At 48.9% G+C, this 15,838-nt stretch overlaps 1 protein-coding gene across 2 annotated transcripts in view; it reads left to right on the top strand.

The window, feature by feature from the left end:
• Nucleotides 1-15,838, top strand: part of LOC144161005 (uncharacterized) — a 265,603-nt gene that overhangs the window by 164,082 nt on the left and 85,683 nt on the right. Inside the window, exon 2 of one of the 2 annotated variants that reach the window (XM_077692075.1) lies at nucleotides 12,835-12,938. The exons of the other annotated variant lie outside the window; for it this stretch is intronic. The gene's annotated coding sequence lies outside the window, so the exon portion shown is untranslated. The remainder of the gene's footprint in view (nucleotides 1-12,834; nucleotides 12,939-15,838) is intronic. 2 annotated transcript variants of the gene reach the window in all.

The following is a 15,838-nucleotide window of genomic DNA, read 5'->3' as shown; positions in this document are numbered from 1 at the left end:
TTCAAAAAAATTTACAAGGTTCGTGAATATTATGTGTTCTAATAGCTTACAGCATGTACTGGTGAGGGAAATGGAACGATAATTAGCAGGGGAACTTTTACTACCACATTTATGAATAGAAACCACTTCCCCGATTTTCCATTCAGATGGGAGAGTAGAAGTGTCGAGCGATTGTTGGAATATCTTGGCTAATATGATGGAACTAATTTCTACAGTATTTCTTAAAAAACTACTATTAATCGAACCATAGCCAGGTAAAAAATGGTTGCTTAATTTGTTGATAAGGGACGCGATACCAGAAATGTCCGCTAAAATTGGTGGCATGGCGAGGTGATTGTAGCAAGAGGTGGAAGGACGTGGAACATCACATGTTTTTGTAAACTGGGCAGCAAATGTGTTGTTGAGGGCTGTTGCACACTAATTGATGGGAACTGTGTCACCAGGTGAGTCTTGCAATAAGATGGAATTATGTTTTGGAGGATTGATAACGCGCTAAAACGTTTTTGCAGTTGTTTCTAACATTGATGGCAATACGTTAGAAACGAAGTTAACTTTAGCTTGTTTGAGTGCCCTGACGTAAATACTAGATGCGGTTTCATAAGTGGCCCATCGTTCGTTAGTTGGCGAGCGCTTAGCTGAACGATAAAGGCGTTTTTTCTTGTTAGACAGGCGTTTGATAGTGTTATTATACCATGGCGATTGGGAGTGACTAGCAGTGGTGTAGGTTGGTATGTGCTTTACGGTGAGGCGATGAACTTCGGCAGCAAACATAGCCCAGTTAGACTGAACGGAATGGTTGTTAAAATCGCTCAGAAAGACGTCAATAAATTCAGACAATTCACAATTAATAGCATCGAAGTTAGATTTTTTTTTCACTCTGGTGGTTTTAGGAGGTGTTGCGTGTATGTCAATGGTGAGCAATGAGTGGTCAGTAGTACCTTGTAAACAGGTAATGGTTGAAGCATAGTCTAGATGGGTAGTTAGAATCAAATGAAGGGTGCTTGTGGTGGTAAATGAGACTCGGGTGGGTTCGGTAACTAACTGTGACAAAGAGAAGACAGAACAAAAATCTAGGAAATCTTAAGAAAGCGCCGAAGAGGGCGATAAAACCGGAGGGGAAGTATTCCATTTGGTATTTGGGAAGTTAAAATCGCCAAGAAGGAACAATGGATACGATGGAAATCGACTAATAACAATATTGATAGAACCATGCAATTCGTTAACGAACGTAAAGGACGAAGGTGGCGAACGGTAGCACACACCTGTGAATATTTTGAGATGACCGAGCGTTAATAACGAGAAAACTATTTCTATGTCACTGTTCACATGAATGGGAGATGAAGGAATGTCTCGCGAAACAGCTAGCGAGACTCCGCCACCTCGGCGCTCCGTTCTGTCGCATCGGTACACTGGGGAATGTCACGCATTAACGAAAATTTCCGAGTCACGCACGTGTTCAGGAAGCCAAGTTTCAGTTAATGCGATTATGTGGGCAGAACATGAGTCCATTGCGCTCGACAACAAGCTGTGTTTGTTTAGAATGCTTGTTTGGTTGGTGAAAAGTACAGAAACGCGAGGCGTAGTCTGTCGGCCACTGCCCCTCGCGTTTACCTACGGTGACGTTCGTGGCAAAATGTCGTCAGTTGGACCCGAGCTTCGGCTACTTGAAGGAAGTTTTTCGATGCTATCGCTAGCTGCATTATAAATGTAGATCTTACGGTTGAGATGCAGTTTAGTGTAGCGCAGTTGAAAATCGGGGGATCCGGGGTAGTGTTTGCCAAATTCGATTACCTTTTTACGAGCGATTCGAGTGCAGGATGAAAAATCTTGGGATATAGATATGTCACTTTCTTTGAAATGTTTTCGCTTCGTAAGAATGAGCTCTTTTGTTTTGAAGCTTGCAAGTTTTGCAATGACAGGGCAACACTTGTTTGGGGAGTACGTACCGAGACGGTGGGCCCGTTCGATGGCGTTACTTGGGAGGGACATACCTGCATCGGCTAGCAAGGTATTTAACTTCGACTCAGTTTCTTTCCAGAAGAGTTGGCAAAAAATTCTGATGGACTACCTAGGAATACCACGCGGCGCCAGTGGGGACTTGTTGGAAGATGCACAGCGTAAACTTCTTTGCTCTGCATGCGCCTGTTCGGATACATGAATTTATTGCCCACATTTTGTAATTAAGATAAACAGCTGAAGGTAACTCTTCAAAGTGTTAGTATAATTTATGTCGAGCGTTATGTCCGGCTAAAGAAATAATATAGCCATAAAGTTGGTCGCCTTCATTTTATTGTTACTTAATTTGGCAAAGGGCCCAAGGGAGGCGTAGACCTCAGGCTAAAACTTGTAAAGCATAATTATTGCTTTGTTTACACTATGATATAAAAATTATAAGAATACGAAGCCGGCGCCGACTGCAGCTCTGTAAACCATGGCGGGGTACAACGCCACGAAATCTTTTCTGCCCAGTTTATGTTGTTTACGCGTATCTATGCTCTGATTCGAGCTGAATAAAAAAGAACATCTGGGATAATTCATGGGTGCAGCAATTTAGTACCTTAAGATTTCGTAGTGTGATCGCTGGTCGTAAATAGCATATTCTGATTTGGGCACAGCACGTGTGTGTGGTTTGCCAGAACATACATGTGTGCTCTGATCTGGCACAAAAACGTCGGTCGCTCGTAATGCAGCATTTGAATCACCTGATGCTACCACCATTGCTTGCCTTGCGGTAAACCCAACATTTTATATTCGCTTCCTCGGCAGCGATTTCTTGTACCATGCCATTAAAAATCTTCGCGTGCACATTACGAAAACCAAGCAATTGGACGCTGTTCTCTCCAAGCAACTATCGCTTATACCGCGGGATATCGCACCCAAAAGTTTTTGGCGTGAAGGTGACAAAAATATTCGTGTGGACTTTGGCGTAAGTCGAGAGAAACTCGCGGAAAAGAAAACAACCGGCGGAAACAGTCCCGCTTGAGTTTGGCGCCCGTATCTTGGCCTGATTAGACCCAAACTCGGCGAAGCCGGAAAAAAATCCCGACTTCGGCCCCAAGCACGAACTATGCACGGAAACGAAAACGCGCTGGGCAAACACGCCCTATCAGCAGACGTTTACTAATTTCAAAGGGGGCGCCCGCAGGATTGAATTATACATGAGGTCAACACCCTAATTTTGTTACGGCCTGAACGCGCGACGGTTGGCGGAGTGGCCCAGCACCCATTTATCGGGCCTGGCCAACAAATTAGACTGGCATCGCCGCGAGTTGCAGCAGCTCTCACAGGCAAAGCATTACACAAAGCACAGGAAGCAGAGCGGTAGCCGGCAGCGCAACTTGTTTGCCAACTTTGTAATTAGTTCCCGTTGGGCACGGGAACCCGTTCTTTTGTGCACATTGTGATAAATAGCTCGTAACCTGAACACAGGCAAGCGAGTGAGGTAAGAAGAGAGAAGAATGTGCGCAAACACACAGGTGCGCTAATGCGGCAGTGGTGGCGTGTTCAGTGTGCTTCGTGGCTTGTCCCCTTGGTGCATTACAACGCTTGTGTTGGGGTACTCGGGAAGATAAGACTAGGTAAAATGTTTTGTGCACAACAGTACAAAAATGAGCTGATGGCAAAAATGCGGCGCTTGCTTGCCTTGACAGAATAAAACAGAAAAGAACTCACAGCTGGAATAAGTTTTAGCGAGGCAAGTTCAGCGAGTACCACTAAATATCACATTTGCAACAGCGTATGTCCCTATTAGGCACGGAAATTGAGTGTAAGGATGCGCCTTGTCCGCAGCTATTGTTGAGTAACGTAAGTTGCACAGCAGGAAACATTTTTTCGACTAGTAATGTACACGCTAAACTTTCTTACACCCTGTTTGGACCAAAAGAGTGTAAGAATCTTGTCCATGGCGAAAACTTTTAAACGGTGTTTTAGCTAAGAAAGGGTGCACAGATGAAAACGGGGTGTTCATGTAAACACCCTAAAAAAGGTGTAAGGTTCCTAAACACACTAAAATAAGGATTGGACGAGAGAGCAGCATGACATACAGACACAGGCAACACGCACAAGTCAAACATGACCCTCAAATGATTGAGCGAGAACACCAACGGGATGCATGATGACAGAAAGTACACACTTCCTTAGAAATACATCTGCCTGTCTTGCTTTTATAGCCAGCAGAGGAAAATCCTCCGATAGATTCGGTGGGCATGTCGCAAAAAAAAGATATTTTAGCGCTAGTTTTGTAATTATGCATTTTAATGTGAGCATAAACAAATCAGCTTGCGGATTTGCAAAAACTTTTAATCGCGGGGGGCTTATGTTTCACAAGTCACAGAGTTTAATTAAACACCAAACACGTATTGCACATCATTTCAACATTCTTTAGGGAGGGTGTTCGTTATTTCCCCACCCTTTTTCCCAAAAGGGTGTAAAGCTAAACAAATTATGTTGTCGTAAACTAAGAAAAAGGGCGTAAAGAAAAAGGGGGTAATAAAAAAGGTGGAAGAAAAGACCGCCAACTAAGAAAAAGGGTTGAAGAGACCTCCAACTTTGGACGTATTTCGCACGTGTTTACACGGGTGAACAGAACATTTTCTACAAGCGGGGTATATTTTGTACCTCACGATGTACCTTACACTACATCAATTGGAATAGTTTCTTACAAGTGAAGTTATTTAAGCTTGAACTAGGTTCGGTGGTGTTAGCAAAAAAAGACAAACAAAACCTGCGCTCCCTGTAAAAAGTGCACCACTGCAGATAAGGTCTGCAAATAAAAGTCTCCAAAGTCAGTGAGACTGGCTTTGGAGACTTTTTGAGTGTGACCGCATGAGGCGCATCTTACCATAACATTTTTTCAATTCATTTTTTTTATTTCAACATTAGTGATGTTTGGGGGCATGGAAAAAAAACCGTATAATGGCTTGACGGGGTCCATGCCCCCTACATGGCATACAGTGAGTGCAACAAAGGGCACGTACATCTTTGGCAAGGTACATTATTCTTCTTCTCACAACATCGAACTGTCACAAGTAGAGCAGTGACAAAAACACGGTCACTGCAAAAAGGAAATCATAAGAGTAACAGACCATAAAGAACTACACAGTACATGTTTATAACTAGGTAAATACTAGGCATTCTTTAAGTAACCCATGATTACGTAGGTTTTACTTTTAAAAGAAGGGCTAAAGTATAAACAGAAAAAACCGGTAGCACGGAAGCACAAAAACACTCAAAAATGTGAAAATAAACAATCTACAGAAAAAGAGGAACAGCAGAATTCTACAAAACAACGCAATAAAAAGGAGGCCGCCAGGGGGCGCCGACTAGTACGAACGAGCAAACATCGGCTCCTGCTTCTTTGAATGATTTCGGTCCGAAAATTGCACTGCCAGTTGCTGATTTCTGTGATATCTCATGCGGAAGGTCACGAGGATCACGCCGATACTAAATATTCGTCGGTGAGTGGTTCCTTAGTGGATTTTTCAAGACTTTTCGACCGGACCATGCCGCTAGGCCGCCAGGCCTAACCGGCTAGGACTACTTCTGCGTCGAAGGCGCGGCGGGGGTGCGTCTCCCCGCGCTAGTGTGTGTTATTCTCAAGATGCCCATTCAAGTGACCATGGAGGGGGAGGATATCACCCCCGAAGAGTGCCTGGAGTCCGGGTGGAATACGGCGTTTTCAAAGCGCAAGATGCAAGGGTCGCCCGCGCCGGTCGGGAAGACAAGTTCGGCACAACGTGGTGGCGGCACCGGCGGGGCCCGCACTCCTGCCGAAGTCAAGAAGCGTATCGTCGCAGCGTCGAGGCTCCCCCACCTGCCGAGGGAGCACTACAGAATTATTGTTAGGCCCAGGGGAGGCCTAAACGTCAAGAACGTGAGTCAAATCAAGGTGGCCCAAGCTCTCGCGTTAGCGGCGCAGCTCGCTCCTGCCGAGATCGCCGACGATATCGTCTGTTCCAACGCCATGCAAAACATTTTTGTCGTGAGTACGCCGACGCAGAAGAACGCACGGGCATACTCAAGAGTGGAGTCAGTCACGGTTGGAGTGGCAAACTACGAGGTCAGCTCCTACTTGGCGGCGCCGGACAACACGTGCAAGGGGGTCGTCAGGGGCGTCGACCTCGACTTCGACGCAGGACAGCTCAAAGACATGATTGTGCAGCCTAAGAATCCCAGGGCCCTGGAGGTCAAGCGTATCAAAAACACCACTACAGTCGTCGTCCTTTTTGATGGCCTGAAGGTACCAAATTACGTCATGTGTGGACAAAGCATACTTCGATGCACGCTCTACCGCAGACAAACGGACGTTTGCTACGCCTGCGGCAGGTTGGGGCACCGGGCCGACGTTTGTCCGACGCCCGAAAAGACTATCTGCAGAGGGTGTGGCATTGCATCCCCGCCCGAGGACCACGTTTGTACGCCAAAATGCGCCCTGTGTGGGGGCCCTCATCCCACGGCGGACAAGCGGTGTAAGCAGCGGTTTCAACTGCCATACGTCGTTCGCAGAAGAAGAAGGGAGCGCCAGCGAGCCAAGTCACCTGTGTCGCCAGACAGAAAACGTGACCGGAGCAGGTCACCCTCGACGGGACGCTTCGAGGCGCCACGTTCTTGCTCCAAAACCCGACACTCCCGTTCCACGGAACGTTCGCGATCCAGAAGACGTTCCCGCTCCAAGGGGCCACCAGCCGTGCGCATCCAGGAGCCACCCGAAGCTGAACAGAGCACATGGTTCGATCGAGTCAAGGGACTTACACCAAGGGTAATGGGGCTTTCGTCAACACCGCCAGAGCATAGCGCGGCTAGGATTGTACAGCTAGAACGCGAGAACGCTTCGCTGAGGAACGCTTTCGAGCAGCTGAAGGCTGAAATAGCAGAGATGAAAAGGGCAGGAAAAGCCCTACCGGCTCAACGGCCTACACCACCCGAAACCGAGGAGGTGGCAACTCCAATGGAACCCGAGGCGCCCGTTATCGGGAAACCCTCCAAAAAGAGGTCTAAACCCATACGAGACGAGGGTTTCGACGAGCTTAGAGCCGAGTTAAGAGAATTCCAGTCCGAATTGAGGACCACGCTCGAAGCCCTCAGCGAAGCGGTCTCGGCCCTGAACGCGAGAGTCGATTCAGTCGAATCTAATGTGAGGATAACGGCTAACCTGCCTCGTTCCTTCGCGCCAGACGGATCTCCATCGACAGGTAGCTCTAGAGTCATGGCGGCCCTGCACGGCGGCCGGTCACGATCACGGTCACGGCGGCCTGCGCGCAGCATTTCGCACGACAGGGTAATCGAGGATCCCAACCATGGCGGGACACGATAGCGAGATAGTCATTTGGCAGTGGAACTGTTGCGGCTCCCAACGTAAAAAGGCAGTCCTACAGCAGTTCGTCAGATCCCATCCTAACAAACCGCACGTCATTTTACTCCAAGAGACATTGGCTCAGTCGGTCTCACTTTCTGGATTTGAATCTTATACGGTATACGGAGACGGCAAGAGAGGCATTAGTACTCTCGTCTCGAAAAAGTTCACTTTCACCGTTCACAATCTCTTCATGGATCACAGTAAAACGGAGCACTCGCTAATCGAGATCATTCCGAGTGGCCAGCTGAGGGATAGCCTTTTCATACTTAACATTTACAGCTCTCCTCGAGACATGAGGCAGCGTTTTACTTCTCTCATTTCCAAGGCGGTTAGAAAGGCGGCAGGATCTCCGCTTGTAGTTGCTGGAGACTTCAACGCTCCTCATCAAGCGTGGGGATATCACCGCGTCACGGCCAAGGGGGCGGATCTCTGGCGGGCGGCGTCCGACTACGGTCTCACCCTGATTACGGACCCATCCTTTCCAACTAGGACGGGAAACTCGTGCGCCAGGGACACCGCGCCGGACCTTACGTTCGTGGCGAACGTTGGGCCCGCTGTGTGGTGCAACCTCAATGAGAACTTGGGCAGTGATCACTGTGTGCTGGCCACGTCGTTAGTGGTACGCAAGAGGCCACCGAAGGAGTTTAGGATGACGGATTGGGATCTTTTTCGTAAAATCAGGGAAGAGAGGGAAACCGAAACCCCTACGTCCCTAGATAGTTGGGTAGCGCAGCTTAAGGAGGATGTAGCGTCCGCCACCAAGTCCGTTGTCACCGACCTAAATGTGGATAGGATGGACAGCCGATTGGCAAACCTTTTGGAGGCGAAAAGAGCCCTCGTCGATAGATGGAAGGGCCAGCGGATGAACCGCAAACTCCGAAAAAAGATTGCGGAACTAAATCGCACAATAGAGCTACACTGTCAGACGCTCTCCAAGCAGCAATGGGACGAGGTGTGTAATTCGGTTGACAGGCAGATGAGATCAGGTGGAAAATGGCACCTGCTCAAGCAGTTGCTAAGTGAATCCAATTCCCGGTCTAATCAGAGGCGCGCTACTGATAAGATACTACACACAGCCCGCCAGGCCAATTCCGATTCGGAAATACTAGAGTCGCTAGCCAACAGATATCTACCTATAGACACTTCGGATGATGCGGACTACCCGCCTTACAGAGGCCCTCCAATGGCCGCTCTGGATGAGCCCTTTACCGTCCCCGAGGTAAGGGAGGCCCTCGCGGCCCTCAACGGACGTTCTGCTCCGGGTCCGGACGAAATTTCAAACAGACTTCTTCGAAACTTGGATGACGAGTCGGTCACATTCCTTACGGAGGAGATAAATCGCATCTGGGAACGGGGCGCGGTTCCGGAGTCGTGGAAGCTGGCGTCGGTCGTCCTGATCCCAAAGCCGGGGCGCGCTCCAGACATGACTAATCTCAGACCGATCTCGCTCACATCGTGCATAGGCAAAGTGGCGGAACATCTTATTAACAACCGCATCTCCAAGCACATCGAAGACCGTGGTCTCTTTCCGTATAACATGATCGGCTTTCGACCGTCCCTTTCGACTCAGGACGCCATGAAGCTGATCAAGTATCAGATCATCGATAGGGACACAAGGGACGTTAGAGCCATCCTCGGCTTAGATCTAGAGAAAGCCTTCGACACCGTCTCGCACGCCCACATACTCGATTCCATCTCAGAGTTGGGCCTTGGTCAGAACTTTCACGCGTTTATCAGCTCGTTTCTTAGACATAGAAAGGCCACGCTAAAGATTGGGGACCTCAGTTCAGAGCCTGTCGAGCTGGGCACGAGGGGGACGCCACAGGGGTCGGTGGTATCCCCGCTCCTGTTTAACATTGCCATGTGTAAATTATCTCAGAGACTGTCGGAGGTCAAGGGCATCAACCACACACTCTACGCTGACGACATTACCGTATGGTGCGTCGGAGGCTGCGATGGTAGGGTAGAGGAAGCACTTCAGGAAGCGCTAGATCGCACAGAGGCTTTCCTCGTTGGGACGGGGCTTCGCCTCTCCTCGAGCAAGTCGGAGCTCCTATTGTACAGACCTAGTCGGAGAGGGGTTAAGCCCAAGGGCTGGGTCCCACTGTCAGAGGTGAACCTTGCACTCCGCACGAGTGAGGGACATCCCATTCCCAGAGTTGAGGTTATCCGGGTTCTCGGTATGCTCATCGAGTCGAACGGTTGTAACAGGCACACCATCGCCAAAATCACCGCTAAGACTGATAGCATGATACGGTTAATTACTCGGGTCTCGAACAGTCGAGGAGGTATCAAGGAGGACAATCTCTTGAGGCTCTTCCATGCATTCTTGATGAGCCACATCACGTACGTGGCGGCCATGCACTGCTGGCAGAATCACGAAAAGGCTAAGCTCAATTTACTAATTCGTAAAAGCATCAAGCGCGTGCTGGGTATCCCGATGAATGCCAGCACAGAAAGACTCATGCAGCTCGGGGTGCACAACTCTTTAGAGGAAATCATTGAAGCGCAGCACACGGCTCAGGCTGCCAGGTTGTCGTCTTCACCCGCTGGAAGGGAAATTCTGGCGGTTCTGGGCTGTTCTCCATCCCTAGAGGAGGAGCGCGAGGTTGGCCTTACTAAGGAGCAGAGAGCTGCTATAACTATCTCCCCGTTTCCCCGCAACGTGCACCCTCAGCACAATGCAGGCAGGCGAAGGGCCAGAGGCGAGACCCTACTAAAACAAGTTCGCGACGACCCGCACTCCGCGTGCTTTGTGGACGCCGCGCAGTACGGACGATCGGCAAACTTCTCGGCAGTTATGGTAGATCACAGTGGCAAAGTTCTCAATTCTGCGTCCTTCAGGAACACCACCCCGGCTAGAGCCGAGCAGGCCGCGGTGGCTCTTGCTTTACTTGACGACAGCCGGCATCGAATTTACACCGATTCCCGCGCAGCCGTTAGGGCCTTTGCGTCAGGTTCCGTTTCGGCCGAGGTAGCTCACATCCTAGGAAATAAGGTCATTTCCTCACACACTATCATCTGGTTTCCCGCTCATCTAGGGTCGCACTTGTCATTAACTAATCTCAATGAGGTCGCCCACACCCGCGCGCGCGAGATAACACACCGCGCCGGGTCGGACGGAGGCGATTCCTCGGGGATTGGTTGGGAGGTCTTCAGAGACACTTTATTCACGTTCAACGAGATTATTCAGCACTATAAGCTGGGCAGGCGAACGTTTCCTCTTCCGCACGAGAAACTCTCCAGGCCGCAGGCAGCCACACTCAGAATGTTGCAGACCAGGTCTTATCCTAGTCTATCCACTCTCAGCTTCTACACGGACACTTTTGAACCGGACTGCCCGGATTGTGGCGAACGTAGCAATCTAGATCATATGCTCTGGCGGTGTCCCTCACTTCGGGGCCCTCAACGCATAACCGAGGAAGAATGGCGCTCCGACTTGGAGAGCCCTGATCTAATGCACCAGCTAAGGGCCGTCCAGAGGGCCCACGACGCGGCGGTGAGGCTCGGCCTCCCCGTCCCCACGTGGGAGCGGCCCGCAGCGCTGCCGCCCTGAACGGCAGCAGTGCTCCTCAGGACATTCAATAAAGTTCATTGTCTTTCTGTCTGTCTGACGCAATCAAAAGAACATGTTCCGCAAATCCTTGAACGAAACAGAAAAAAATGTCGACATTTGGTACAAGGTAAAATTCGTTAAGCAAAGATGGTAAACAAAATTTAAGCATTTGTTTTCCGTAGTTGGTACGGCATGTATTCACTTTCCATTGCTCGGGACGACGGATGTTATATGTGTTTATGGTTTTTCGAAGTTGTGCAAGTGTTGCCAGTAGGTTGGTGTTTTTTATTATTTGTGATTTGTAATATCGGAGTAATTTATATCTGTAGAGAGACTACATTAATAATTCTATGTTCTTGAAACAGAGAGCTTGTATGGGACAAGTAGTGTACTTTACTCATTATACGTACCATCCGCTTTTGTACCACGAGCAGTCTGTCTAAGTTTTCAAGCGTGGTTGTTCCCCATACCAGCGCACCGTAACTCAACAATGACGAAAACAGACAATTATAAAAGTAACATTGACTGAAACAGGAAAATAAAGGCAGTGTTGTCGCAGACAACCGGTAACACCAGATAATTTCCCCACTATATAGTTGACGTATATATTTCAAAGGTACCAGTCTCTTTCGCATTCTAAAACGCAAAAAAAGTGGTGCAGCTTGCACTAGTCGTACAATGCTGAAGAAACAGCGAGCTGGAGCTGAAACAGCAACCTTGGTTTTCTTCCCCTTGGATCCGATGTCATTGGGCGTGGGTGCGGGGGGGGGGGGGACACACACTAGAACAGCCTTGTTATATTCGGTAAACTTGGCCTCAAGCATGACCGCTTACCCTAGCTTAGCAAGACCATAGCAAAGCCTAGTAAATGTAGCAAAACATAGCAACACCGAAGAAACTAGGTCGACCCCCAGCTCCGGTGTTCTTTTTTTGCAACTGAACACCTATTTCTCACTGTATCAACACCCTACAGAAAGCCAAACGAGTTGTAGTCGGTCAACACCATTTTCCCCACACAACTATAGTCTCTTTTTAATTTTAAAGGTTCAAATTTATGTTTCACGGGCCAAAGCTAACCTTGGGACATGAGGCACACCGTATAATGAAACAAGCGATCATTGCAGCCAAACATTTCTTTTTGCTTTTGGACATTTTTTACGAGTAGAGGAGGATATGAGGGGAGGCCTTAGTCTTTAGAGTGCAATTACGCATGCATGTATGACCTTATTCAATGAACAGCTGAACACCTTTTCTACACCCTTTCAACATCCCAAGAAAAACCAATGGTGTTGAAGCTGATCAACACGATTTTTCTCACACAAAATGGGTGCAGAGCTAGGAAAAGGGTGTTCAGATTCCAGAAAAAGGGTGTAATGGCCTCCCAGCACCCTTTTTCCACTTATGCTACACACCCTTTTTGGCTAAAAAGGGTGTAAAATGTTTAGTGTGTATAATTGGACGAACAAGAGCATATCTACCTCGGATATAGTAAACCGATTCATCTCGGCTTACTAAACTGCCACGGTCGGTTGAGAACATGGGAGAGGGAATAGATGAGGCGGTAAAATAATCAATAGAGACCTCAGTAGCAAGATGACGTGTGGTAGAATACTGCGGGTACCGCCGACCACGGCAAATTGATGCAGGCAACGCTTCGGTTCCAATACACTGCTAGACTACGCTTTACATCCGCGTTCTGTTGCTGTCATGGGCACCTTCAGGTAATGCTTACCAGGTAACAATGAACTTTTTAACAATTCCACTGGAACCATGACCAGTTATGGCCATTCGTGACTGAAAGATTCCTCGAACGCTGACAGTAGAAAATTTACTGCCTGTTGTGGTTTTGCTAGGCAGTTTGTATATTTTCGCGCATTTGTGTTTTTTGAGCGCAACGGACTAAGCACTTCGTTGTCTCATGCAGAGACCTGGACGTCGTCGAAGCAGCCATTCTTAGCGAAGCCGTTGCCATCCAAAACGTACGAGGCCGGACCAGCCTGCGTGTCCTCTGCAGTTCCTAACTTGCAGGTGGGAACACTCTTCCTCGATCCATATTCAATTACCAGCTTTATATATTTTTTCCATGCCCGTGTACAACTCGCATATTTATTATATAGCCAGCAGTCCGGTGTCTACCTTTTTCGGGTCAGACTTTAGGTAAGTGATCCCACGGAGTGAACATTAACCCCCGGGGCTAGCAGAAGTATAGAAGTAAACGAAGCGACCACGTTTGGATAATGAATTGTGGGAATGAAAAAGCAAAGGCGTTGTCTTCCTGCACGTGGGTAACACAAGTTCGCTCAAAAAAAATTCCTGCAACCCCTATTTCTGACTTTGACAGCTCACGAAATGAGTTGAGAACTCTCAGAAGCCCTGCGGCCTAATTTGACTCCGGCCCACGTTCTTGATGGACAGATCTGACGAACTTTATGCGACGGAGATGACTGCTGTACTTTTTTTGCCCCCAGCAGTGACATTGCGGAAGGGGAGTCGTGCCAACGCAGGATTTAAAACGGATCTAAACCATGCAATGTTAGAGAGTTTTAGCATATCGTTACTGTGTTTCCGTTCTGGCCAGCGATGAAGGAGAAAACACTTAATTTATTATTAACCACAGCGTCTAAAGGTTGGAACCGGAAACATATCGTGGCCTTCCACACTAATTGCTTCTTCTCAAATCGGTTGGTAATTCACTGTACACCCATGACACAGGTTCCTTGAGTTTAGAGCTGTGCGACGTTCGGGCTGTTAGTTTTTGATCTTTTCTTGTTATCAATATACCATAAAGAGTAAAAAACCGAATGGCGACTCATTGCTTTATTTTCGCCTGTAATTTCCATCAGTGTTTATTTTGGCTGAGGGCAATTAGGACAAGATCAATTGTTTCGGAATCCAAGCACGTAGGGCCACAATATCGAAAAACAGCCGCGAATTCTTGGTTTGGACACCTGTACCTGCCAGAAGAAAGAACAAGCGCTACAAAAATATCGCAGTGCCTACTAATGAATAACAACACTACGCAGCGGCTTCGCCCCACGAGCATTATTTTTCCTGGCGGGAAGGAGCAGGTCAACCCAGACAACGGCTTCTTTGTTTGTTTTTTTTTTTTTTTGCAGCGCATATATATTGTCACGGAACACCTATCAATGCCCCTTAGCGCCATAACCCGTCACCGAAGACGACGAAGAGGATGCGGCTGGTCCGAGCGATCATTGCCGCTTGTAAATAGATCGCATCGTTCTGCGGCAACATCTTGTCAATACATCACTCCATCATCGCCCATGGTTCGCCTCATCATTGTCCTGCCGCCACGTAACATTTTGGTGGAGGGTGCGGGTTTCATTTTCATCCCGGCCCCGAGCTTCACCCCGTCTCAGCTCATGAAGCGGTCTCGTCCTGGCTCTTGGAAAGCGTCGGCCCGCCCCAGCCCCGGTGAGCCATGGACGCGACATTCCCCAGCCCCGTGTCCCCTGCCCATGCTGCGCCGAGACCAGACGAACTGACCAGCCACGACCAGACGTATAGCTGACGACGTCCCCCCGCCCAGATCTCCGGCGCTTCTCCGAAAGCTTTGGACGCTGCCTCGTTGGGTCGGTGGTGGTCACAGCTGTTCCGGGACCGGTGCTCATCGCGACCATCACCATAATCAGTGGCGGCAAGGACTTCATTGTACATGTTCTCATCCCTTTGCTCATCCGCGTCGCCACCCTGGCCTCGACCGGGACGGTCGTCTTCCGCCGGGGGGGGTGATGTCACGGAACACCTATCAATGCCCCTTAGCGCCATAACCCGTCACCGAAGACGACGAAGAGGATGCGGCTGGTCCGAGCGATCATTGCCGCTTGTAAATAGATCGCATCGTTCTGCGGCAACATCTTGTCAATACATCACTCCATCATCGCCCATGGTTCGCCTCATCATTGTCCTGCCGCCACGTAACAATATGTTTGTAATTGGATTTCTAGGCATTTTTGTTTGGAGCGTGCGAAAATACACTCGCTAATTTGAAGCGAAAATTGCATGACAGTATGAGAAAACCTTAAACATCTCATCACTTAGATAAGCATCTTGAGTTGATTAGCTAACAAAAGGCGCCATTTTCAGTGTAAGTACACGCTCATATAGATAATGCTAGTACGAGGACACCTGGCCACTTGTAATGAGTGGCGAATGCGACAACACGAATGTCCAGTTGAGCGCCTGAGACGTCTTGCTTGCACGTCACGTTGTCGAAGGGCTTTGTAGTTTTGTATTCGTGCTGCTTGGGAAACTTCGCTTATCGATCCCCCTCAACTAATGGCTTCGATTTGTCTGCTCGTTTCCGCTGCGGCGTATTAGGGAGTTGACGGCAAGGGTAAAATTATCTTCTTGTCTATTTATCTGTTCCGCTCCATTTCTATTCTCTTCGGTGTGATGGTGAGGATGACCACCTCTCTTTACTCCCGAGTGTAGGGTTTCGTCGTGGAATGCCTCCTGCTATGGGACGCTTCTGTAGGCCCCCCCCCCCCTCGCTATATACTGCCGAGTCTACGCCTCGGGGTATGGAATGCCTAGTGATAGGAAACGCGTGATAGGTAGCGGCGGTCCCGACGGCAAGACGACTTGCCGTTCTCCAACTACCGTTAGAGTTGGTTGCCGTTCCCTCTCTTACGCCGCATAGACGAGTGGCTATACGGCGTAACTAGAAGTTTAGGCTTTCAGTTCCGCCGTACAATTTTACAAAAGCGAGAAAAAAAAAGGACAAGGAAAAAGAGCGAGCGCAAGTGAGCGTGCGCCTCGTGAGGAGCGTCGGCCAACTCGACCTTGGAGCACACTTCTCGCTCTTTTGCTCTCCAGTCCACCAGCGTTCGTGCCTCAAGTGGGGAGTACAGACGCGGAGTTCGCGCTGTAGACGCCGGGTTCGTGAAGCCGGTTGCCGAGTGTTCCAG

The sequence above is a fragment of the Haemaphysalis longicornis genome, unplaced genomic scaffold (assembly GCF_048455015.1).
Source record: "Haemaphysalis longicornis isolate Haplotype H1 unplaced genomic scaffold, Haemaphysalis longicornis Haplotype H1 scaffold_11, whole genome shotgun sequence".
Lineage (NCBI taxonomy): Eukaryota > Metazoa > Arthropoda > Arachnida > Ixodida > Ixodidae > Haemaphysalis > Haemaphysalis longicornis.
This window is presented reverse-complemented; position numbering and strand designations above follow the sequence as displayed.